General features: G+C 51.1%; 1 protein-coding gene across 2 annotated transcripts in view; it reads right to left on the reverse strand.

Annotated features, from left to right (window-relative positions):
- Positions 1-23,497, reverse strand: part of ADD2 (adducin 2) — an 88,808-nt gene extending 65,311 nt beyond the window's left edge. For both annotated transcript variants that reach the window (XM_041753982.1, XM_041753981.1), the window contains exon 1: positions 23,163-23,497. The gene's annotated coding sequence lies outside the window, so the exon portion shown is untranslated. The remainder of the gene's footprint in view (positions 1-23,162) is intronic.
- Positions 23,498-23,767: the final 270 nt, after the last annotated feature.

Genomic DNA, 23,767 nt, shown 5'->3' on the forward strand with positions numbered 1-23,767 from the left:
GGCAAAAATACGCACAAGCTATTAAGAAGCAGGAATCCCTTTCAAATCAAGGTTTTAATGTGCCAAGCAAATTAAGACCTTGTCTTTAAACATTCCCTTCTCAGAATTCCTTGTAATATTTTGGGGCATGCATTCCAGAATATTAGTCTTCCACTGCAAAGTTTATTACCTGTTCCAAGGCAAGGTGCCGATATAAGTATTTCAAACGAAGCAAGAAATCATTCTGCGTTTTTCTGACGAGAAGCTCACTAGATACCTCTGAAACACAACAAGAATACCCCGGCTTGCCCATCTTGGTGATATTTTTAATAAATCAGCTGAATTTAATTTGGCAATATAGGGTCACAATATCACCTGCTTACACATCATTCAGCGTTGAAAATGAAAGCATGTGTGTATTCGAAAACTCTGAGTAAACACCTGATAGAAGTAATAGCTGAAGAAAAATTTAATAGAATTGTTGGACATTTTGCAGTAATAAAAACACACTGAAAAGACTTTTCTACGAAACACTAAAGATTTAAATTGGCTGAGTGGCTTGTTCAATCAACTCCATCCAAACCGAACGCTTGGAGGAAAGAGATGAGCGCTGCGGTTAGATGTTGTCGGTGATTCAATTGAGGGAAAACAGCACATCCGGCAAACGCTGTGCAGAAGGTAGGCTGGTGAGCAAAGCCAGGCCCCATCCTAGCAAATACGGAAATCACAGTTTGGTGCAAGAAACGGGCACTGGCCAGCCACACGGAAACCACTGCATGTGTACCTGCGATCACTGCTTTTGAGGAGAGACAATCCTGCCGGGAATACCCACGCGGGGAGGATTCACCCGTGAGTAAACAGGCCTGAGCCAGCCTGCGGGGGACGACACTTGGACTGATCCTCCAAGGAAGAGAAAGAGTAAACAATGAAGAAAGGAGAAGAGAATGAACCACAGAGCCTGGGGCCAGGGCACAGCAGGAGTGGGGAGGCTAGAGGCCACTGCCCCGTCCAGACGTCCAGACGGCGTGATGAGGAGCAAGGGGCTTGGACTCGGGCGTGGGGAGGCGGTGAGAAGTGCAAGGGTTTGAGAATGTTTAGGAGACAAAAAAAAAAAAAAATAGAAATCAAACAGGACTTGATAGTGACCTGGGTGTGCCTCTGCCTCCCTCCTTTCAAGCTTTGGATCTTAATGGGACTGAACCTAAGATTCCAAGGTGAACTATTAGGGGTCCCTCCCTACCCCTGCCATAGATTTGGGTTTTGTTTTGCTTCTTATTCCCACACCATTTTCCAGGCAGTGCCACCAAGTACGGAACCAGAGAGCGAGCAATTACATGCCGTGGGGAGAAGGTCCTCAGGGAATGGAAATGACGCTTCAATGTCCTGGGGTCTGGTCTCCTCCTGGGGCACAGGCCACACCCGGAGGTTAGCTCGGCACTGCTAGCATCCCAGCACAAGGCAGGGAAATGCCATGTGGTGAGCCCCCCCCCCCCCGCCACCGCCCCACTGCCAGCCTATGGCCTCAGGACACATCCCCCCAGAGGAGCAGCTGTCTTGCTGCCTGGGAGATCGCCTGCCCCTCCCTCTTGAGAAAGCACAGCAGATGCTTTTTATATAATGTCCAATTACTCCAAGGAATGTCATCATATTTATGATTAATCAGTTGCACACACTCAGGGACATATGTGAGACGGATATTCAAGGGCAACAGAAGACCCTGCAGAGCGGAGAGAAACGAGGCCAGCATCTGTAGCCAGGAGAGAAACAATTAACCGTATACACTGCGCGAATCCCTCTCGGAGGAGACTATTGCCAAAACAAGGACTAATCTGATCTAAATTCACTGTGAGGCAAATCTGCTTTTTAAATCTATAGGTTATGCAAATAGCCGGGGAAAGTCGTAAACAATAAATACCCCTCGTCAGAACTCAAGGGGAACGAGCTCCCAAGACAGCCCCCGGTAGATCGGGTTCTGGCGCCGGCAAGGATTCTTTCAGGAAGGAATCGAATCAAACGGGAGCCCCCTAACTTGCTTTGTAAGGCCAAGCTCCAAGGTCAGCGTGATGTCCCGGCCCCCGCGGCCCCTGTCGCAGGCGGCGCGACTGTCCCACTCTCCGTGGGGGGAGTCCCTGGGGCTCTCTTCCGCTCCAGGGCCCCGCCCGCTTCCCACCCGGGCCTTAGAGGAGCTGTGGGGCGGGTGCCCACGCCAGGGTCCCGGGGGGTGCTGACTGCGCGGTGGCTCCTCTCATGCCCACCGGGACCCTCACGAAGTCGGTCCCCCCGGGGTGAGCAAACGGAGCAGCAGAGGTAAAAGGGTGTGTCCTCAGTCACACAGCACCTAAGGGAGGACAAGCAGGTCTCCAATTCTTCCACCCCACAGACTGGGGCGGGGGAAAACCACTGGCCTGGGAGTCCAATACTTGGGGTCAAGGCCTTATGCGGTGTCCCCTTGCTGTGTCGTCCTAGGATGTTCACCGAGCTCCCCCGCCGGCAGATTTCCCTGCAAGCCCAGAGTTCAGTCTCCTCCACTCTCCCCTCTAAGACAGCGACTGTCCCCTTCGCGGCTGCGCTTCCCACCACCGAACACAACCTGTAGCTACGGGATTAGCATCTGACCCAAAAGCTTTTGCTGAGACAAATGTTTTTGGATGGATTTATGGGGCATCCTTCCTTTCCGGGTGTCCTTCCCCATCCCACAGCTTTTGGCCGAAGTGCGGGGAGACAGCAACGGTTTAGCAAGGAGGCCCTACTTGCAAGGTGGCAGCCATCTCCCACGCGGCACCACGGCCAGTCTCCGACCTCTGGTGAAGCCCTAGACTGTTAGAGGAGCGAGAACTTCACCTGGCACCAGTCGGACTGATACGTCAACATTAAGCTCAACAGGCAGAGACCCAGAGGCATGGACAATAGAGAGCACAGAGCATTCAAGAGCCACATCTTGGTGCCCAACACTGGCTACGGGAGCCACAAGAAAACACATCACATGCTGCCCCGTGGTTTCCAGAAGTTCCTAGTCCACAATGTCAAGGAGCTTGAAGCCCTGCTGATGCGCAATGAATGTGAGCAGAGACTGCTCACAGTGTCTCCTCCAAGAACCACGAAGTCGTGGTGGAAAGAGCAGCCGAGCCAGCCCTGAGGGTCACCAACCCCAACGCCAGGCTGCACAGCAGAGAAGATGAAGAGACAGCGTACGCACATATCGTATTTGTGTTAATAAGACCATAAAATTCCCAAACAAACAAAAAAAAGGTTTAGCAAAAGGTTCCTGCACCCCAGAACGCAGAGTCCAGCAATGGAGTCAAACAAGGAGCCACGTCTTGGGGTATAATCCAGAGCTGCAGGGCAGGTGCGCACCCAGCACGCCCCAGCAGTCACCCGGGCGGGAGAAACTCATCCTGGCTTCTGCTACATTGCCCCCTCCTAGAGCCTTCTAGACCCCTTGCATACTCCAGGGACAAGATCCATGGGTCAGTGGCTTGGGAACCACTTACAATTTTTAGTGACCTTTCTGAGACATTATTCTGTGATAAATCATTTCCTTTGCACTTGGGGGTGGGGGTGGGGGTTACAAATTGAAAAAAATTTTCTCTGACGAGCATGTCAACTACCAAAATAGTACAAGGGCACTCGTGCCTTTGGATAGGAGGCCCGTGTAACTTGTGGGTCTTTTGGAATGCATAATAATGGCATAAAGTTTAATCGTTTTTGAGAAATTGTGACATGTTTTTGCTGAAAGGAAAAACAGGTGTTTTGACATCCCGGAGCAGTTGGGTTGCCTGCACCCGGAATGAGGGAAAGAGCTTGTGTACGAACGAGGAAGTGGAGACTGGCCCAGTGTCTGTGGCTGTTGTCCCCAAGGCATTAGGCCCCACTTGCGGAGAACATTCCTGCTCTCAGGTTTGATAACCTGGTTGCCTCACCCTGTGGCCCTTTCCTCCTCCTCACCGCTCTCCAAAGGCAAGATTAGAAACACCACATATCCGGACGGAGATCAAAAGGAGATCTTTTACGGAATCTGTCGAATGTCTCTGTACCTTTCTCTTTGACGCTACCACCGCGCGGCGCCGCGCCGACCAGCCTCCTTTCTCCTGGCCTCTGCTCTCTGACCACACGACGTGACGGCAGGGGAAACCAAAAAGAGCAGCAGACCCTTTCGGCTCCTCCTGCAATGTGCTTCACGTTGCAGGTCCCACCTGGGGATGGAGGCTTGCACGTTGGAGCCCCTGGTGATTAGATAAGTGACCACAACAGTGATCATTGAGGACCCTGGCATTTATCAAGTCTCCTAAGTCACAAGGTGACCTCGGTGGTCTTTGAGAAGGTGGCAGTTTGTCTTTCCGCTGCTTTAAACGTTGGCCGGAAGAAGCGGCAATGCTTCCATAATGCACTCCAAATGTGTTACTCCAAACATGGCAGCTATATATTTAAGGGATTTGGAGTCAGGGAAGCTCCAAATTCCATTAGAGCACATTAAAGAAGATGAAATTAGCTTAGGAATGCAAGCACACATCAAGCCATTAAATAATTTAAAAAGCACTTAGGGTAGCATGGAGCCATTCAAGCATGGGCACTTCAAACTTCTTGAGTGAACTGAGCTAAATGTTTGGGCGGGGCGCCCGGGTGGCCCAGTGGTCGGCTAAACACCTGCCTTCAGCTCCGGTCACGGGCTCAGGGTCCTGGGGTGGAGCCCGCATCGGGCTCTCTGCTCAGCAGGGGAGCCTACTTCTCCCTCTCCCTCTGCCCCTGCTCGTGTGCTTTCATTTACTGTCTCTCAAATAAATAAAATCTTTAAAAAGGTGTTTGGTAGGATTACACTTGGAGGCTGGTGAGGAAAACCTGGCACTCTAAAGGAAACACTCTCTTGCGGAGCACGACGTGGACACATCTTTCACAGGTGATCTCTCGGTCACTAATGCCCTGGGAAGTTACGTGTGGCCATCCCTTTCTTCCTTCCTAACTGAACCTCAATTGTGTCCAATGTCCCCAACAAAAACCCTGCACTCGTTAGGCTTCCCTGAAGCTGGAAGCAACTCTAGGATACAGTCCTTGTTGATCATGTGCAAACAGAAATCTGTTGGGAATTTCTGGGAAAGCTGGATTTCCTAACAGAAATGCTACCCCGTCTCCATCACTCCTTCCTCCTCCTCCTCTCTGGCTGGAAGGTAGTTGAAAGATTGGAAATGGAGTTTCTGGTTTGCAAACTTTCAGGAGAAAGAATACCACCTGTTGAGCATGACACAGCAGAGAGCTAGAAGGAGCCTGATACGTGGGGGCCACAGTGGGCCACCGGGTCAGCCCAGACTCTGACCTCTGGACTTTCTTTTTTATTTTATTTTATTTTTCATTTTTTAAAATAAATTTATTTTTTATTGGTGTTCAGTTTGCCAACATGTAGAATAACACCCAATGCTCATCTCCTCAAGTGCCCCCCTCAGTGCCCGTCACCTCTGAACTTCCTAAGTGAGGAAAATAAATCCCTATTGGGCTAAGGTACTGTGGTCGGGTTTCTGTCTCATGAAGTGGAGGCGACCCTTAGTCAATATAGAGCCAGAGACAACAGTACTCTCTATCCAATAAACTCTGGAATTGGTAGGATAAACACAGGTCCTCCTAAGGACTTCCTCAGCCCTTTATATCCCAGAGTCTCCAAGATGCTTCGAGAGGAGGGAGGAATACGGTGTCTCCCAAATTCTCTTGACCATCAAGACTTTTATGTTTCATGTTACATTTCTTGAGGATATTGTCCTACCAGACACAGTTCGGAAAGTAATGTTTCAGGTACTCTCTCTCTCTGTCTCTCTCTCTCTCTCTGGACTAAGAACACACGTGCCTCTCCACAGCATACAAATAGACGTTCTTAGCAAAAGATGAAACATAAAAGCACCGTGACTCTGCATACTGGATTGAACGGTATCTCCCCAAAATTCATGTCTAACTGGAACCTGTGAATGTGACCTTCTTTAGAAATAGGGTGTTTGTAGAAAATTAAGAAGTCATAGTGGAATAGGATGGGCCCCAATTCCACTGGTGGGGGGTCCTCATAAGGAGAAGGAGCTTTAGATATAAAGAGACGCAGAGGAGAAGCCCATGCGACAATGGACGCAGCGACTGGACTGATGCGGCTACAAGCCAAGGACTCCGAGGATGCTGGTAACCCAAAGGCAGGACCAGGCAAGGAGGGGTTGTTCCCTTAGAGCCTCCGGAGGAGCGTGGCCCTACCAACACCTTGATTCCGGACGTCTACCCTCCAGAACTATGGAGAAATAAATCTCCTGTTGCAAGCCATCCAGTCGGTCGTATTTTATTAAGGCAGCCCTAGGGACCCAACGTACTTCGGGACATTGTAATGAAGTGTAAGTCATTATAAGTTTTTCCCCCCGCATCCAGGATGAGGATTAAGGATCATCATGGGTGGAGGCCTGGCTCAGCCCCATCTGTCTCTTCTACCATATTTAAGATTCTTGTAAGCAAACTTCTATTCTTCCCATCTCTTTTCCTTGAAACCAAATTGCATCTTGAAAACTGTGACATTAAAAAAGGGAGAGGTTGACGTTTAGAAAGAAATGTCCTAAAGAATAGCTTTTCAGGAACCCTAGATTTGCCAGTAATCATGGCCTTGCCTGGGGTGTCTGTCCTCTCTTGGCTTCACCTGTCTGCTGTCTGTAACCCCGGGGGTGGACTGGAAGGTCTGCATGGCCCCTTGCACTCCGACATGCTGGAATTCCAGTGAGTGTTCCACATGTGGGACACAGGCTCCTCAGAGACATAGAGAATGGCAGGCCCTTGCTAATGGTCGGGGCTCCTTTTGAGCTTTCCTGAGTTCATTTATAGGCAAGAATCTTGCTTCCTAGGATATTTGAACTGAACCAGAGAAAGAACTGCAGTGTCATGTTTGGTGTAATGTTTGCCTCGGCGTATCGTAAGTTCTGAGAGAGAGGAATGGTTCTTTAGAGACGGGTGTGATAGAAATCACTAGCATGATGATGAATGTGTGCCTCCTTTTCCCACCTGACAAACCCACACTGACAAAGCCAAGTAAATTACTCACATTACAAAAGATGTCTTTATGGGGCAGCACCTGGGTGGCTCAGTCGGTAAAGCATCCAACTCTTGGTTTTGGCTCAGAGTCACGGGAGAGTCGGGTGTTGGGCTCCATGCTCACTGGGGAGTCCGCTTGAAGATTCTCTCCCTCTAACCTCTCCCCCCCACCAATAAAATAAATCTTTAAAAAAAAAAAGATGCCTTTATTTTACCAACAAGATGACTAAAGATTTCCTTTAAAATGAACAGTGTAGCCAAGTAGTGGCTCAACCTGTTTTCTAATCTAAACAACCCCAAATCCTTGAGATTTTTCTTCATCTGAACTACTTTCCATCTATTAGACCTCGTAGGTTGCCTTCTTCTCCTGAACCCCGGCCGCTCCCTCTCGCAGGTTTTGTGATAACCAACACGGAGCCTCACGCTCTTGAAACTGCCCGACGCCGATGAAGCTTAGCCAAGGAGCACATCTTGGAGCTTAAGGTCGTGTTCTCTGTGCATCCTATAGGTTACGGGAAATGCAGGAGTGAAAACAGAAGAATCCCTGCTTTGTACAAGGACGCACACGATACAATGTCTTTGTAAGGTGCATCACCGTATTATTTTCAGACGTAAATATTTTTAATGTTTTAAGTGCGTATAGCTCTTGCCAAAAATGGTTTGAGAAAGCTAAAGAGACTATAAATCCTGTGACATGCACACCCTTTGGACATTTGCCTATGGATATCTGCAATGTAATCTGTACTTAGCAAGGACACAGACACTTAAGATCGTACCTCCCTAGCTCTCCAAGTATATCAATAGCCCTGTTGACTACCATATTTGCAAAGGAGGAGAAAAGTAAACCAAAAGAATGAATTGGGTTTTTAAAGTCATAAACTGATCATTTACATAGCATTGCCTAGAAATAAGTTTTCCTCATCTAAATAATGAGATTAATACTACCATCCACCTTACAGGGTTGTTGTGATCACTAGACTTTTAATACATATAAATATAAACGTACCTATATGTGTTAGCTCAAGCTACCATAACAAAATATTATCAACTGGGTAGCTTATAAACAACAGAAACTTATTTCTCACAGTTCTGAAGGCTGAGACGTCCAAGATCAAGACACCAGGGGATCTGGTATATGCTGAGCGCCTGCTTTCTAGTTCATAGAGAGCTGTCTTCTCACTGTCCTCACATAGCAGAAGAGACAAGGAAGCCCTCTGAGGTCTCTTTTATAAGGTCATTAATCCCATTATTGCAGAGCCCTCATGACCTCATCATCTCCAAAGTCCTCGACCTCCGAATACGATCGTATTAGGGATTAGGCTTCAACATATGAATTCTGGGGAGACATAAATATTTGGTCTATAGTAAATGATTAACACAGCCTGGTATGTAGAAAGTGCTCAATAAACGTCAGCTACTACTATTATGATGGAGCCAAGTGAAATATTTGGGATACGTTTTAGAGGATTAAGCCAACAGAATTTGCTGATAGGTTGGATGGGAAAGCGAAGAAACCAAGGACAATTCCAAGACTTTTGGTTTGAGCAACTGGGAGGATGATGTAATACAGAGAGCTGGTCTGAGGAAAGAAATCAAGACTCTACTAGGGTCATGTTGGGCTTGGTCTGAATTATCTAGGAGACATCCATGCAGAAATGTCAAGGAGGCATTTGGGAATACAAGTCAGTAGCCCCAGTGCTCAACACTACTCTAAATATGATTCCAGGCCCGTAGCCTCAGCATCACCTAGGAGCTTGTTGGAAATGTAGAATCTTAGGCCCCACCTCAGATCAATGGAACCAGAATGTGCATTTTTAGCAAGATCCCCGTGATCCATATGCACAATACGGTTTGAGTAGCACTAAGCTAGAGTTCTGAGAAAAAGAGAGACTAGACACATTGGCATATAAACAGAGTCCAAAGCTAAGGCCTGGATGAGCTCCCCTGGGGGAGTGTGTAAAGGAGACTAGGTGGCCCAGGGTAGAGCCACGGGCCTCTCCCACATTGAGAAGTCTGGTAGGTGAGTAGAACCTCACAGAGGAAGAAGAGGAACAGCCAGTGAGGCAAGGGAAAACCAGGAGAGTGAAGGGGCTCAGAAGGCCAGACAATAGGTTATTTCGAGAAGAGGCCCACGTGTTGAAAGCTGCTGATGGGTGAGATAAAAACAGGGAAGACACCATTAGATTTAGCGGCAAGGAGGTCATTAGTGACCTTGACAAGAGCAGTCTCCGTAGCATAGAGAGGACAGAAGCCCACGTACAGACCACGGAGGAGAGAAAGTGAGACCGCGAGCAAGGCCATCCTTGCAAGGAGTTTTGCTGAGAACCCGGAGAGCCGGGGGCAGTCGCTAGAGAGGAGACCCTAGAGGATGCCGGGATGGCAAGGGGAACGCTGCGGTAGGAGACGGAGGTGGAGACGGAGGAAAGAGATGGGGCCGGGGCCGGCGAGCAGAGAAGACAATGACCAACTGCTGGCGTGGTCATTCTGAGGAGGTGAGAGGCAACGCGGCCCAGATCCCAGAGAAAGGGTGGCCCCCGACAAAAGCAGGCCCGCTCTGCTTATTGCTTCCGTCTCTCAATGAAATTGGAGGCACCCGGTAAGGTGGGTGGGAGTGGGAGGAAAGGGGATTGTTTAAAAAAAAAAAAAAAGAGGAGTCAAATACTTATTTTGGAGAGTGGGAGAGTAAATGCTTCAGGACTGCCACGTGGTGCAGATTGCTTCCTTGAGATTTGGGGCCAGGCATTTAAGAAACCCCCACTTCCCCGTAACATGCTTCATTCCTCCACAGTGTCCTGTTCTAATGCACGAACATGGATTTTGAGAAAGCGCATCTTCTCCGAAAAATCTTTATTTTTCATGTCACAGTTTATTTTGTTAAAGGTTACCACCAGCAGAGCCAGGCTAGGCAAGCGAGTCATCTCAGAGCCACAGCAAGACAGTGATATGGAGGCACAGAAACCTCCTGTCCCCTCCATGAGATTTATGGCTGGGGGTGACGCGGGCATTAATGACATAAAGACAAGATGCCGCAGGAGAGGAAGCTTTCCTTCTCTTCTCACAATGCACCAGACTGCAAGGAGGTCTCTCATGAGACCGGTACTCTTGTAAACAACACCAGATACTGTTAATTGCCTTTAATTGAGTTTTGAATAAGCCCAAAGTCAATAACGCCTCCTTGGTTACCCTCCTTCCTGCTTAGAAGCCGATCTCATCAACAATCCCATAAATCTTCGCAGGATTCCCTAATCCTGCTACATAAAGCCCATTTCTGTGATCCAAGAATAAAAAAAAATCTAAAGCCTCACTCTCCTGAGCTCATTGTTCTCTCAGAGCACACATCTCCTAGAGTTGGGGCATTGGCACCATGTCGATAGCCTCCGTGTGCCCCACAGACATGTCCATCTACTTCCACTGCTTCAAAACAACCCATTGCCTTGAGGGCCCAAGGCTCCCGACTAGACAGACGTCCCGTCAGCCCCGCTGTGGCTATCCCCCACCACTCTGCTGGTCATTCCCCTCACTCACCGATGACTTGACCGTCTTGCTCTCCTTTCTCATTCCTGATGACATCAACATTCACACCCACGGGGTGATCCACCCAACACCCAGGCTCAGTCGCCCGCACCCATAGTCATATGCCCTGGACCTCGCCGTCACCAATACGATTACCACCTCCAACATCTGCATTCCCCATCCTCTTCCTTGGCCAGCCCCTTCCAGCCTACCTACTCTAATTCCCCAATGTCTCCGAGACCTTTTACTCACTTTTCACTATCTACCACCAAAGTCCACTCTTCACATCCCTCCTTACCTGGCTTGTAGTCCAGCTGGGTAACAATCCCCTCATGAAGTACCTCTAACTTCTCTGTTTCTCTCTCCTCTACTGTTGTCACCACTCCCACCTTTGGCCAAACACTATAAGACCTTGCTCCCGGTGTACCACTGAGTACTTGACGCTTGCACACAGCTGTGCAAACTGGACCTATTTCAAAACTCTCTCCAAATTATTTCTGAACATTACCAAGCAACCTTCCTTGGTGTAGGCTCTTTGAGAGAATCATTTCCCACCTCCTCACTCTCTCCTCAAATCCCCACACCCTCCTTTTCTCCTCACTAGAGTGTGATCTCCTAGTTCACCAAGGCACCCCCAGGACCTGGAACAGTAGCTGCGTGTAGAGGTGTTCGGTTAACACCGATTGACATAGTCAAACGTCACAAACTTACCTACCATCACGATACATTATTCACTGTTGCTAGCACACCTCAATCACATTAAACTTTTATTGCTATAAAATGCACATAGAATAAAATTTATCATCTTAGCCCTTTTTAAGTGCACCATTCGTAATGTTGTGTAACCATCACCAGCATCCATCTCCAGAACTCTTTTCATCTTGTAAAACTGGAACACTATGGGGCAGCCCGGGTGGCTCAATGGTTTAGGCCACCTTCAGCCCAGGGCATGATCCTGGGGACCCGGGATCGAGTCCCATATCGGGCTCCCTGCAGGGAGCCTGCTTCTCCCTCTGCCTGTGTCTCTGCCTCTCTCTCTCTCCTGTGTATCTCTCATGAATAAATAAATAAAATCTTTTAAAAAAAGAAAAAAAAAACTGGAACACTATGCCCATTAAACATTAAACAATTTTCCCACCCCAGCCCCTGGCCACCACCGTGCTACTTCCTGTCACTATGCCCCTCATGTAAGTAAATCATACAGTACTTGTCTTTCTGTGACTGGTTTATTTCACGCAGTGTATGTCCTCAAGGCTCATCCATGTTGTAATATATGTCAGAATTTTCTTCCTTTTTAAGACTGACCATTATCCCATATGACATACACCACCTGAATGTATATCCCATCCATTGATGGGCCACCTGAGTTGCTTCTCCGTTTTAGCCATTGTGAATAATGCAGCTATGAACATGGGTTATTCAAATATCTCTTTGAGTCCCTACATCAATCAAATTTAAATATACATTTTCCTGAATATTTGTTTATGTAACGCTCCTTTCTCTTCCACCCAAAAATTAACAGAAGGAGTTATCTGAGCCAAATATCTAATTTAAAGAGATACTTATTGAGCTAAGGATGTAAAGACCAGAATTTGGAGTAAGCACATTAAAAAAAAAATGAATCAATATTATAGCTGTCCTGTTCCATCCCTCTCTTACTTCCTAAGGGAGTAGCTCCTCATAATATAAACCACACAATCCTCCAGAAAAAAAAGCTCCAGAAGTAGCCTGGGCAGGAGGGAAGGATGAGATACCCCAGCTCCTGACTTCACCCCCTCCACCCTTCCCATGTTATCTTCCTCTTAGGCAACTCTCCCTACATCCCCCTATAGAGCTCCCCGCACCCCCATTACGCTTCTGCTCCCCCTCTGAGACTATCTGAGACTAAGGAAATACTCCTTCTGCGGTCTGCCTTAGGATGGCAGAAACTTGCAGACATTTCAAAGACAAGAAACCACCAAAAAAGAGATATGGTGGCATTCAAGCTCCTGAAAAGATGCTCAGGGTCATTGACATTAAGGAAGTGCAAGTTAAAACCACAGTGAGGTACTACCCCACACCTATCATAACGGCTAGAATCAAAACAAGCAAACAAACTAGCAATACCAAGTTCAGTGCAACTAGAAGACTAATACATTGCTGGCGGGGATGCAAAATGGAGCCGTTCCGAGAACACTCCGGCAGTTTCTTATAAAATTAAGAATACACACACCATAAGGCAACCCCACTCCTAGGCATTTATTTACCCAAGAGAACCAAAATACACAAAAATCTGTATGTCATTACGTACAGTGGCTTTAGTTATAATCATCAAAAACTGGAAACAGCCCAAATATCCTTTAATGGTGGATAGCTGAACCCACTGGGACAGTCATCCAGAGAAATATTACTCAGCAATCAAAAGAAACCAACTACTAATATTTGTAGCGACGTGGATTAATCTCAAAAACATTATACGAAATGAAAGACGTCGGACACAAAAGACTACACTGTATGGTCTCATTTATAGGACATTCTGGAAAAGGCAAAAGCAGATGGGCGGTTGTCACGGGCTGTGGGTGGATATGGGAGAGATTCACTACAAAGGGACACAGGGAGCCTCCTATCTTGACTGCGGTAGTGGTCACGTGAGTGTATGTATCTGTCAAAAATCACAGAACAACATACTTACGAAAGGCGAACTGTACTATGTGTGTGCTATATCTCGGTAAGCTTGACTTCAAGAACCACAAGCAAATAGAAAGTGGCCTTTTTTGCATAATACAGGGGACATGATACTAAATCACACCAGTGACACAACAGCAGCAGAACAAATAACTTTCAAAAAACGGGCTTCTGATCCTACAGAAGCGGCACTCCAGCCTTGGAGAGCCCACATCTGATACAGTCCCTTGCGTGACACTCCCAGGCTCCTGGCAGCTGGGCATTCATCTCAGCCCCTCTCTGAACAGGGCACCAAGACCCTCACTCCAAATCCACAACCACGTGAGCCCTCTGATCGGCAGAAGCAAGATGCCTGACATCCTAAAAGACGGAGCCCACCCCTGCCACCTCATGCACGCACCCCGGCCATACCTCCTTACGGGCCCAGAAGCAAAAAACTCCACTAAGCCATGGGACGACACAGCATGGTAATTAGAGAGCAAGAAAGGAGACCTTCTTTCTCAACTTCTGGGCAGCTTTGAAAGACTATTTTAGCAGGTAAGAGGTAATGAAGAATCTCACATAGGAGAGACGCAAAGATAATTACCGATCGGTAGTTATTATTGCTGACTTGCTCTGCAAATAGAAATCCTGCTTTCTTGGGAAATGCGCTCCATTTCCCAGCAGACTCGACCTTTGTGGGGATGCACCCGCCCACCCGTAAAAGCCTGATGAACCCAATCCACAGAGATAAAAACAAGGCCCTTTTGCATAACTAACGCTAGAGATCTGCTTTATAACATTGTCGACTTAATTAAATATTGCTTCCTGGGTGTCCCAGTTGCAGAGTCCATGGATTTTTGTCCCATTAGTATAAATTAACTTAATAGATTTGTTCTTTGACAATATTCTCTTGCTATTTTCATTTTGTATTTGAAGTTGACTAATGCCTAACATCATGTTAAGGTGAAAGTCTCCAATTTTAACAAAATAGCAAACAGGATAAAACAGCAGACAATTTAATGATGGAAAAATTTGCAAATATGCAAAATTAGGAGCCTACCATATAATGACCCCCAAGTACCCATCATCTAGTTCAGAACAGACTGCAATTTTCCCCCAGAGGGCTGGGGTCATGCCTCTTGTTCCAATGCAATTATTCATAGTACCTCCTTTCCCTCTAAAAAGTGCCAGTTTAGATGTTATACCCAATCTCAACAATTACCAACTTGTAGTCCATCTCAATTCACTTCAACCCCATTCATCCCCAACAGAAAAAGATTCTGTATCATTTCACCCATAAATAGAATAGGTTTTGAAAAGCAGATTTTAATTCTTCAACGTCCTAGAACCTGATACGTCTTCAGTTCAGAACCAAGTATAACAGGTACAGTCTTCAAAGCTGGCCACAGTTTTTCCAGCCTTTTACAGTTAAGATACATAAAACAGGAGCCCCAGAACTCTCTTCTGTCTTGGTGACCATTGTTAAGGCCGAAAATGAAGCAATAACCTGTAAATTAGATGGAAACGTAGAGGCAACTGGAATTTCTTATGTTACGTCCGTATCTCCAGATTTATTGCTGAACAGAGCTCCACGGGCGCCCACGAATCCTGCCTCCTTATCCGGGAGCCCCCCTGCCTCCGGGGACGCAGGGTGTGAACCCACTAACTGTCTCTGTTGGCTGCTCCGTTCTGGATCTAAGTCAAGCGCCGGCAACGCTGACCCATGATCTCCGTGGCGCACGGCCAGTCACTGCGGCCCAGGTTCCCCGGAGAAGTTTCTCTTTTCCCTTAACCCCTCATCTCATCCTGGGCTCCTGCACACTATTAACCAAACTCTTCTGATTTGCCAGCTTGCACCTTCCTGAAGAGAAACGGCGGAGTTGGTTGGATTGCATGTAAGCCGCAAGGCATTCGCAGCGACCGCACCGTCGGGGAGAAGATCCTGGGACTGCGTGGCCACGGGCGTCCCGGTCCCACCGCCCACCTCCCGCTCTCTCCTTAGACCTCATGCCGCGGGTCATCGGGGAGTAAACGTGCATAGAGCAGGCCGTCAGCGGAGCAGGGTTCAGAGAGTTTCTGCAGGACCAAAAGCAGGTGAGAACTGGTGACGAATGTCTGGGGCCCAAGTGGCGTCAGCCCAGACTCGAGGCGGAGGATGCGGGAGCCAAGGAGCAGCGCCCGGCGGGCCGGCAGGCACCGTGGACGGCAGGAGGGAGGGGCTGAGCAGAGGACACCGCTTGGCCCCGGCCTGGCACCGGGCTGCGGCCACCTGCAGGTCCGGTAGTGGGGCCTCGGCCGCTGCGCAGCCCGCCGGCGTGGCCAGTGGAGGGGTCCTCGAGGAGCCGCACACCCCGCCGGGTGGGCCGGGGCAGGCGTGACGGTGCTGGGGCCCTGGGCCACCGCACGAGCACTTCCGACCTAGGGCCGAGGGTGGAGAGCCGGGAGCCGCCCAGGGTATGAAACCCTAGCATGTGTTACTTGTGAACGTATCAACCCAGATAATGGACAGGTCAGAACTTTCCAGCTTTTAACATCACTAGAATTACAGACAAATCATAGGAATCAACTACAGCCAATGGAACAGAATGAATATTTTACCGAGTTCGATAATGCAAAAGTAAAGCGAGGCTGGAGGGAAGAGGAAGCGGGGTAAGGAGGGGTGCTGATCGCCTTGTCCTACGCGGAGCGGGGGGGGGTCGAGGGACCCAGTCAACAGGCCGCGGAGGGAGAAACCTGGTTTTAACAAATGCATTGTGTGGAGCTGCGGGGATGACCAGAGAGAATGAGGAGATGCAGGGATGATGTAACCAAACGACGTCCTTGGCTTTCACAGCAGGTCACTAGGTGGGATCGAAGCTGATGAATTCACAGACGTTACTGTTACCGTGAGCATAGGATTTCGCGATAGGAAGGGAACTACAGCCGGGGGGAACCGCCGAACGCGGTTGACCGGCCGAGGCCTGGGCTGGGCAGACTGCTGCTTTCTGTTAGAAGCCCTCCAGCCTACTGGGGTATTAACTGTGCACATGCATTACCTTAAAGCCAGCAAAAAACCTGAGGCGGTGGCGGGGTGGTGCAGAGGGGGAGGGAGAAAAAGAAAGAAAAACGAAAGAAAAACGATAGGTCTGATGGAAATGCAAGAAAGGATGCGTCAGGCACAGTAGGGCAGGAACAAGCAGGCAAGGGGTTAAGCTGGAAACTGCATAACTATGGTAACAGATGTAGCTAATTTGGGACACAAATGAGGGTGTTGGAAGGATCTAAGAGAAATGTGGTGCTAGGAGGGAAGAAGGATAAATTCTAAATAAAGGGATGTTGAGACAATCAGTAAGGATGCTCTGGCATCTGACACAGTCACGGAAGGAAAGAACCAAATGCACCCTCTCTTTTGGGTGTCTTTTCACCGTCCATTTTCGGAGAGATTTTATTTATTTATTCATTTGGGGGGGGGAGTGCATATGATGTGGGGGAGCGGGACAGGGAGAGAGAACCCCAGGGGGCTCCACGCCGAGCATGGACGTGGGGCTCGATCTCATTACCCCGAGATCATAACCTGAGCTGAAATCAAGAGTCAGATGCTGAACCGACTGAGCCAACCCAGTGCCCCTTCACCATCAATTTTTTTTTTAAAGCAGAAGTCAAGAGACCTTATATGGGCTCCACGCCGAATAAAGGAAGCAAACATAATGAAACTCAGGCTCGATAAAATAATTTAGGCTGAAAACCGAGTTCACTGGCAAAAGAAACTGTCTTCATAAAGTCCTCACGCGTTTCAAAGTCTAATAGTATCATTTCCTCTTCCAGAAAGAAAGATTTTTTTTTTAAAGATTTTGTTTATTGATTGCTGAGAGGCAGAGAGAGAGGCGGGGTGGGGGAGCACGGAAAGCAGCAGAGGCCAAGGGAGGAGCCTGGCTTTCATCCTGGGAGCAGGGGCAGGTGGAGATTCAAGTTCTGTTTCGGAAAGATCGTTGCGGGGGGTGGGCCAAGGGGGGCTCAAGTTCAGGGCAGGCAGGGGAAGGGGAGGCTCGGGGTGACCAGGTGGAACAGCGCAGGCAAGACGGAGGCCAGCTCGTCCCCGCGGGGTCCAGCTGAGCCCCACGGGAGCTGCTGGAACTGCCATCACTCGGCCACCTCCGGAGTTGGCTGGCGCAGCAGGGGACACCTGTCACTGCCCCGCGTCTGTTGTTTGGCTCTTGTTTGGTGTCTGCGCAGCCTCTGTTCCCTGCGTGGCCCAGTGCGGCCACCAGCCCGAGGCCCCAGGTCCTCACCGTCCCCTCTGTCAGCTGCTTGGGGGTGTGGGGGGGGGGGGGAGTCGGGGTGGGAGCGTCCACGGGCCCTGGAGCTGCCGCTGCCAGACACCAGAGGCGCAGACGCCTGGGCCCAGGGACACTTTTTTCCGTCCTTATCTCTATTTTCAGCCACGACCATTGGGCTGATCAGAACGGACCTGGTTCAGGGCCCTGCTAACGGCCGGCGTTCCCGGGGGGCCTCACTCAAGGTGCAAGGAGCTGATAAAGGTCCCAGGGCCGCCACCCCTCCCCTCATCAGGCCACAGCCCACCCGGGCCTGCTGCAGCGAGCCTAGGATTCCAGGAGCCAGCGGGGAGGCCCATCCTGCTTCTGCGGGGACGACCCTTGCTGCTCACGGCTGGCCAGCGCAGGCTGACACCGTCCCTGCCGCACGTCTAGGGCGTCCTCGGCGAATCTGGGCCCAGGTTTGTCGTCTCCCTCTTCTCGACAACCTAAAGACATCTCTTCCTGTGCCCGCTGTGTCCGGGCTTCCACACTCGATGTCCCCCTCCCAGGAAAGTCCTCAGTCCTTGCAGCCGGGCCCGAAGGAACCCAGCGCCCATAAAACCCGTGCGTGATACAGCGGCATACACTGCCCGGTCTCGGGTGGGCACACAGCGAAAGGAGAGCGTCAGAAGCACAACTAACCGGAGACCCGCCTATTTTGCTTAATCCTTGACAGATCACTCCGGCGCAGAGAAAGCCTAAAAACAGGTTTGAACGCTACAACCAATACACTGACTTTAACCTACACAAGCGAACACCGTAGTCCACAGAGAAAAGGCTTTCTTTTTGCCGCGTTCAGTGACGCGGGCGCCTCTCACCTGTGGCTTATGCGGGCATCAGGCCGGGACGCACCTGTCCTTGTCCTGGAAGTGGGCCGCTCCGCGGGTGCTCCCTGGGCCTGGGGGACTTTGCCGGAGTTGTTGAAAACAGAGGCAGTTTTTGGTGTTACGGCCTTAAATTTCCTTCAAGTTAAAACTATGGTGCTCGAGTATATAGATAAAATGTTAGAGCGTAATGTCTCTTCCAGAGATTAAAAATTCTGTTCCAAGAATCTTGGGTGTGTCCTTGTACCCAGTGCAAAAGGCTTAAACTATACAGAGATCGCTTTTGGAGAAAAAAAAAATTTCTCACGGACCCAGGGATGACCTAAGTCATTTTTATTAAAATGTATCTTAAAATACACATACTCATTAAGACCAGTTCTAAACACTCAGGCATTATAGTTTTATGTTACTAAAATGCCAAAAATTTGGGATCCTTGGGTGGCTCAGCGGTTTAGCGCCGCCTTCGGCCCAGGGCATGATCCTGGAGTCCCGGGATAGAGTCCCACGTCGGGCTCCCTGCATGGAGCCTGCTTCTCCCTCTGCCTGTGTCTCTGCCTCTCTCTCTATGTCTCTCATGAATAAATACATAAGACATTAAAAAAAAGAGAGAGAGAGAGAGAGAGAAGCAGAAGAAACTGAGATCAGAGAGGTTGAGTAACTTGCCCAAGTTTCACAGCTAGCGAGTAGAAAAATGAATTTGAGGTCAGACAGCCTGGCTCCACTCAGTCATTACACCGAATTGTCTCATTGCCTTGGACACAAGGTAGTAATCGGGGGTTACTAAATCTACGTTAAATGTAGACCTAATCCAATTATTGCTGAAACCAGCAACAGCAAGTCTGTCATTGTGTTTTCACTACAACGCCTGCTGCTAAGTCGCTGCAACTCAGTGCATGTGACTGTGGGAACTAGCATGAGAGCATCCCTCCTTGCCAATATGGTGCTGATCCCAGGAATTGTTCTTTTTGAGCCTGACAAGCCTGTGCCCTGTGTGGACTCAGCCTTCTTGCCAGGATGCTCTAATTAGACTCCTCTCTGCCTCATGACCTAAGCAACCAGACCTGCCCCTGGCTCACAGGGGAAGATACAGAGGCAGATATAGGCCCCACCCATTGGCTTTGGGGTTGCCATCAATTCAGAATAGGGGCGCCTGGGTGGCTCAGTGGGTTAAAGCATCTGCCTTTGGCTCAGGTCCTGGGATGGAGCCCCACGTTGGGCTCCCTGCTCAGCAGGGGAGTCTGCTTCTCCTCCCCCCCAGCTTGTGTGCACTCTCTCTCTCTTTCTCTGTCAAATAAATAAATAAAATCTTTAAAAAAAAAAAAAAAGATAATCCAGGGGGATCCCTGGGTGGCTCAGCGGTTTAGCGCCGCCTTCGGCCCAGGGCGTGATCCACGGTCTCAGGATCGAGTCCCAGGCCAGGCTCCCTGCATGGAGCCTGCTTCTCCCTCTGCCTGTGTCTCTGCCTCTCTCTCTGTGTCTCTCATGAATACATGAAAAAAATCTTTAAAAAAAAAAAAAAAGATAATCCAGAACACATCTTTTTAAATAATAAGATTATCACTGAAGTAAAACTGCTAACTTTAGAGAAGATACAGATCTCTCAAAATGTGTACGTCCTCAGCACCTCGGTGGTCTGGGAGACCCGGGGAGTGATGGCAGCTCACACTATAAAAACAGCGGCGCGAAACCCTCCTTGCGTCTGACAAGGACGTGACTGAAGACATCGGTCAAAACACTGTGGTATTTGCAGAGTTCCCTGCTGCTCTTAGAATCAGGACTTGTGCTTCTCTTGAGATGTTTTTATTTTGTGTTTTATGTTCTGGACACGTGACGTTTTGTGTCTCATACTTTGCACAGCGCTCAACAATACCCGAAATCGTACCCTCACTTATGGGGTTTCCTGATGAATGTCGGCTTTTCGCACTCGTCTGTAAGGCTGTAGGGGCAGAGACCATGTCTGTCGCTGTACCCTTCACAGAACCCGGAGCATAGCAGGTCCTCACTGAGTGTTAAATGAACAAATGGGTGAGTGAGTCAATGAACAAATAAAATATATGAGCCATGGGTTGGTCAGTTCTTCTTTTTCCGTGAGATGCTAGAAAGTTTAGAGCTGGATTTGTTTACCCTCATACCAACTATAGAGGGTCTCACACGTGTATTTTTGTATTAGCTTCAGTCTTTTTTTTTTTTAGCTTCAGTCTTAATGCCATTTTATAACTCTACCCTTAGTCTTTCTTTCTCATTGACTTCTAAGTTAGTCTCCCTTGCTATGTTCTATGAAGCCCGATAAACTGTCTCAGATTCCTTGTAGAACAAGGTTGGTGATAAAATATCTATCAAAGGGTTTTAAAGATATATTTAAAACCTTAATGCTAAACTTTCTCCCATCAAACATATTCGATCACCTGTAAACTCTTAAGAATAGCTGTGATTTGCTAATTCCAACACCGTCTTAACATTTCAAGCAAATTCAACCCAAAGCCCGGAAACCACACATGCTGCATCATTTCAGGCAGTGGTGTATAGTTTGTGTGGAATGAGCAGATTTCTAATAAGGTTGGGCAACTGGACACGAAAGAACATACTGCTTGCCACAAAAATGTATGGACTTGGGATCAAAGAATGATTTATCTTTTGTGGTTCTGCAAAATATATTGAAATTACAACAACAATAATAATAGAAGGTTAGCTATTGGGGATGCGGAGAAAAAGCGGTGGGTCAGGGGACAAGCAGGGCTGGGCAAGATCCGGGTCCATTGGCATTGACAGAAGTCTGATCACCTTACAGAATGAAGGGAGAGCACCATGAAGCAAAAAACGTTAAATGGTCTAAATCCCTCTGTAAAACCTCTACTGTATACTATCCATATGCCAGCAGCCAGAGTGACTTGCAAGTCTGAACCTCAGTTAACTGCTCTCATTTACAGCAATTTCATTTCAAACATTTACCAATTCTCTCTTAAAATGAAACCCAGGGATCCCTGGGTGGCTCAGCGGTTTAGCTCCTGCCTTCGGCCCAGGGCGTGATCCTGGGGTCCCGGGATTGAGTCCCACGTCAGGCTCCCTGCATGGAGCCTGCTTCTCCCTCTGCCTGTGTCTCTGCTTCTCTCTCCCTCTCTGTATCTCTCATGAATAAATAAATAAAATCTTTAAAAAAATAAAAATAAATAAAATGAAGCCCAATTTTAAATCCCTTTAAGGAGGCCACCCCTCACTGTACAAGTTAAAGACGCAGCTCATGCCCCTCGGCTAGACCCCCTGCTAGATGGGAAAGGAGGTGGCTCCACCCTCCCCTGTCGCTGCTCCTGCCAGGATGTGAGACCAACCCCACCTTTGGGCTTAGAAAGCACAAACTGTCCATTTACCAAACCGAGAACTGGTTTCTATTATTTACAAGGCTCATTTGAGTCCGTGGAACCTTCGACAACAAACTGCGAGAGGCAAGAGTGGGTGTGAGGAAACAGATGGGTAATAATCATGTGTCACAGATAAATGACAATTTTTAAAAGAATCTGATAGGGTGTGGGCTGGGTCCCCCCCTTCCCTTCTGTCTTTCTCTCCATCTTTCTCTCTCCCTCTCTCTGCCAAAGGGTGGAGATTACGGAGGAAAAGGAAGGGGGAGAGAAAGCAAGACAATGGGCAGGCCGCCGCCTGAGCCTGAGCCGCATCCTAAAGCAGCCGCCCGCCCCCACCTGCGGGTGCAGGGTGCAGGGTGCAGGGTGCAGGGTGCAGGGTGCAGGGTGCAGGGTGGCCCCCCCCCCGGCGGAGGGGGGAGGGGGAGGGGAGGGGAGGGGAGAGGCAGGGGAGGGGGGTGAAAGCGGAGGCAGCAGCGGCTGGCCGGACCTCTGGGGGACACCGGCCGGTTTTCCCTCCAAAGTGGTGGCGGCGGAAAATCCAAATCCACTGGGGACTTGCTCACGTGCCGGCTCCCGGCTGCAGCGGCGGACCCTGCCCACGCCGCCCCCCTGCCCCGCAGCTGCTGCACAGCGTCTGCCTGGGCAGGGCCGCCGCGGGGACAGGGGACAGGAGGGGGACACGGAGCATCCCGCAGGCGGGGGGCACGGCGGGCAGGGGGGAGAAGGCGGGCAGGGGGGGACAAGGTGGGGCACGGCAGGGGAGGGGGACAAGGCGGGGCAGGGGAGGGGAGGGGGGACACGGAGCATCCCGCAGGCGGGGGGCCACGGCGGGCGGGGGGGACAAGGCGGGGCAGGGGCGCCCACCCCACGCAGGGGAGGGGAGGGGAGGGCGGGGCAGGAGAGGACAGGGGAGGAGAGGATGGGGCACGGCAGGGGCGCCCACCCCCAGGCAGGGGAGAGGAGGGAAGGGGAGGGGAAGGGGGGACACGGCGGGCAGGGTCAGGGCGCCCCCAGCCAGGCAGGGGAGGGGAGGGGAGGGGAGGATGCGGCGGGCAGGACCGGGGCGCCCATCTCCAGGCAGGGGAGGGGAACGGGGGACACGGCGGGGCAGGGCCGGGGCGCCCCCCGCCAGGCAGGGGAGGGGAGGGGAGGATGCGGCGGGCCAGGGGCCCCCATCCCCAGGCAGCGGAGGGGAGGAGAGAGGAGTGGGGGACGCGGCGGGGCGGGGCGGGGCAGGGACGACCCCGCTGCCCCCGCAGCCCTGGGAAGGAAGCGGCACCTGTCAGGCGTGGCGCCCGGAGCCAGCGCGCCCGCCCCCCGCCCCCCGCCCCTCGCCCCGCGCCCCTCGCCCCGCGCCCCGCGCCCCGCGCCTCGCCCCGCGGAGGCCGCGCGTTGCATCATCCGCGGAAGCCCCGAGGCGGCGGGCGCCGGGCCCAGCGCGGACCTGCCCTGCCGCGCGGCTCTCGGATTCCGGGGAAACGACCCGAAGCCGCGGCGCCCGCGGGGCTCACCTGTGCGCGGCCGCTCGCCGGTCCCTGCTCTCCCCGGGGCCGCCGCCCCGCTCCGCCGTCTCCCCTCGGGCTCTGCTAACGGGCGCCCCCGCCGGAGCGCAGGACCGCGCGTCCCTCCATCCCGCAGCCGCGCGCTGCCCGCCGCCGGGGCCGCGTCTCCGCTCCGCCAGCCCCACAAAGGGCGGCCGCTCCCGCTCGTCCTCGCCGCCCCGCCGTCGCGATCGAATCCACTTCCCGCACGGGGCGGGAGGGAGGCAGAGCTCCCCTGGCGGCGCGGGGACAAAGGGACGCTCGGCGGCGCCCACAGCGCCCCCTCCAGCGGGCACGGCCCCGCCGCCCCGGCCCGCTGCCGCAGCGCCCCGCCCCGCCTCGCCCCCGCGCCGCAGGCCCCGCCCCGGCCCCGCCCCCAGGCCCGCAGCGGCCCCGCCCCCAGGCCCGGCCCCAGTCCCCGGCCCCAGGACCGCAGCCCCCCGCAGGCCCCGGCCCCAGGCCCCGCCCCCAGGCCCGCAGCGGCCCCGCCCCCAGGCCCCGCCCCAGGCCCCGCCCCCAGGACCGCCGCGCCCCGCAGGCCCCGCCCCCAGTCCCGCAGCGGCCCCGCCTCCAGG

Source organism: Vulpes lagopus, chromosome 5 (assembly GCF_018345385.1).
Source record: "Vulpes lagopus strain Blue_001 chromosome 5, ASM1834538v1, whole genome shotgun sequence".
NCBI lineage: Eukaryota > Metazoa > Chordata > Mammalia > Carnivora > Canidae > Vulpes > Vulpes lagopus.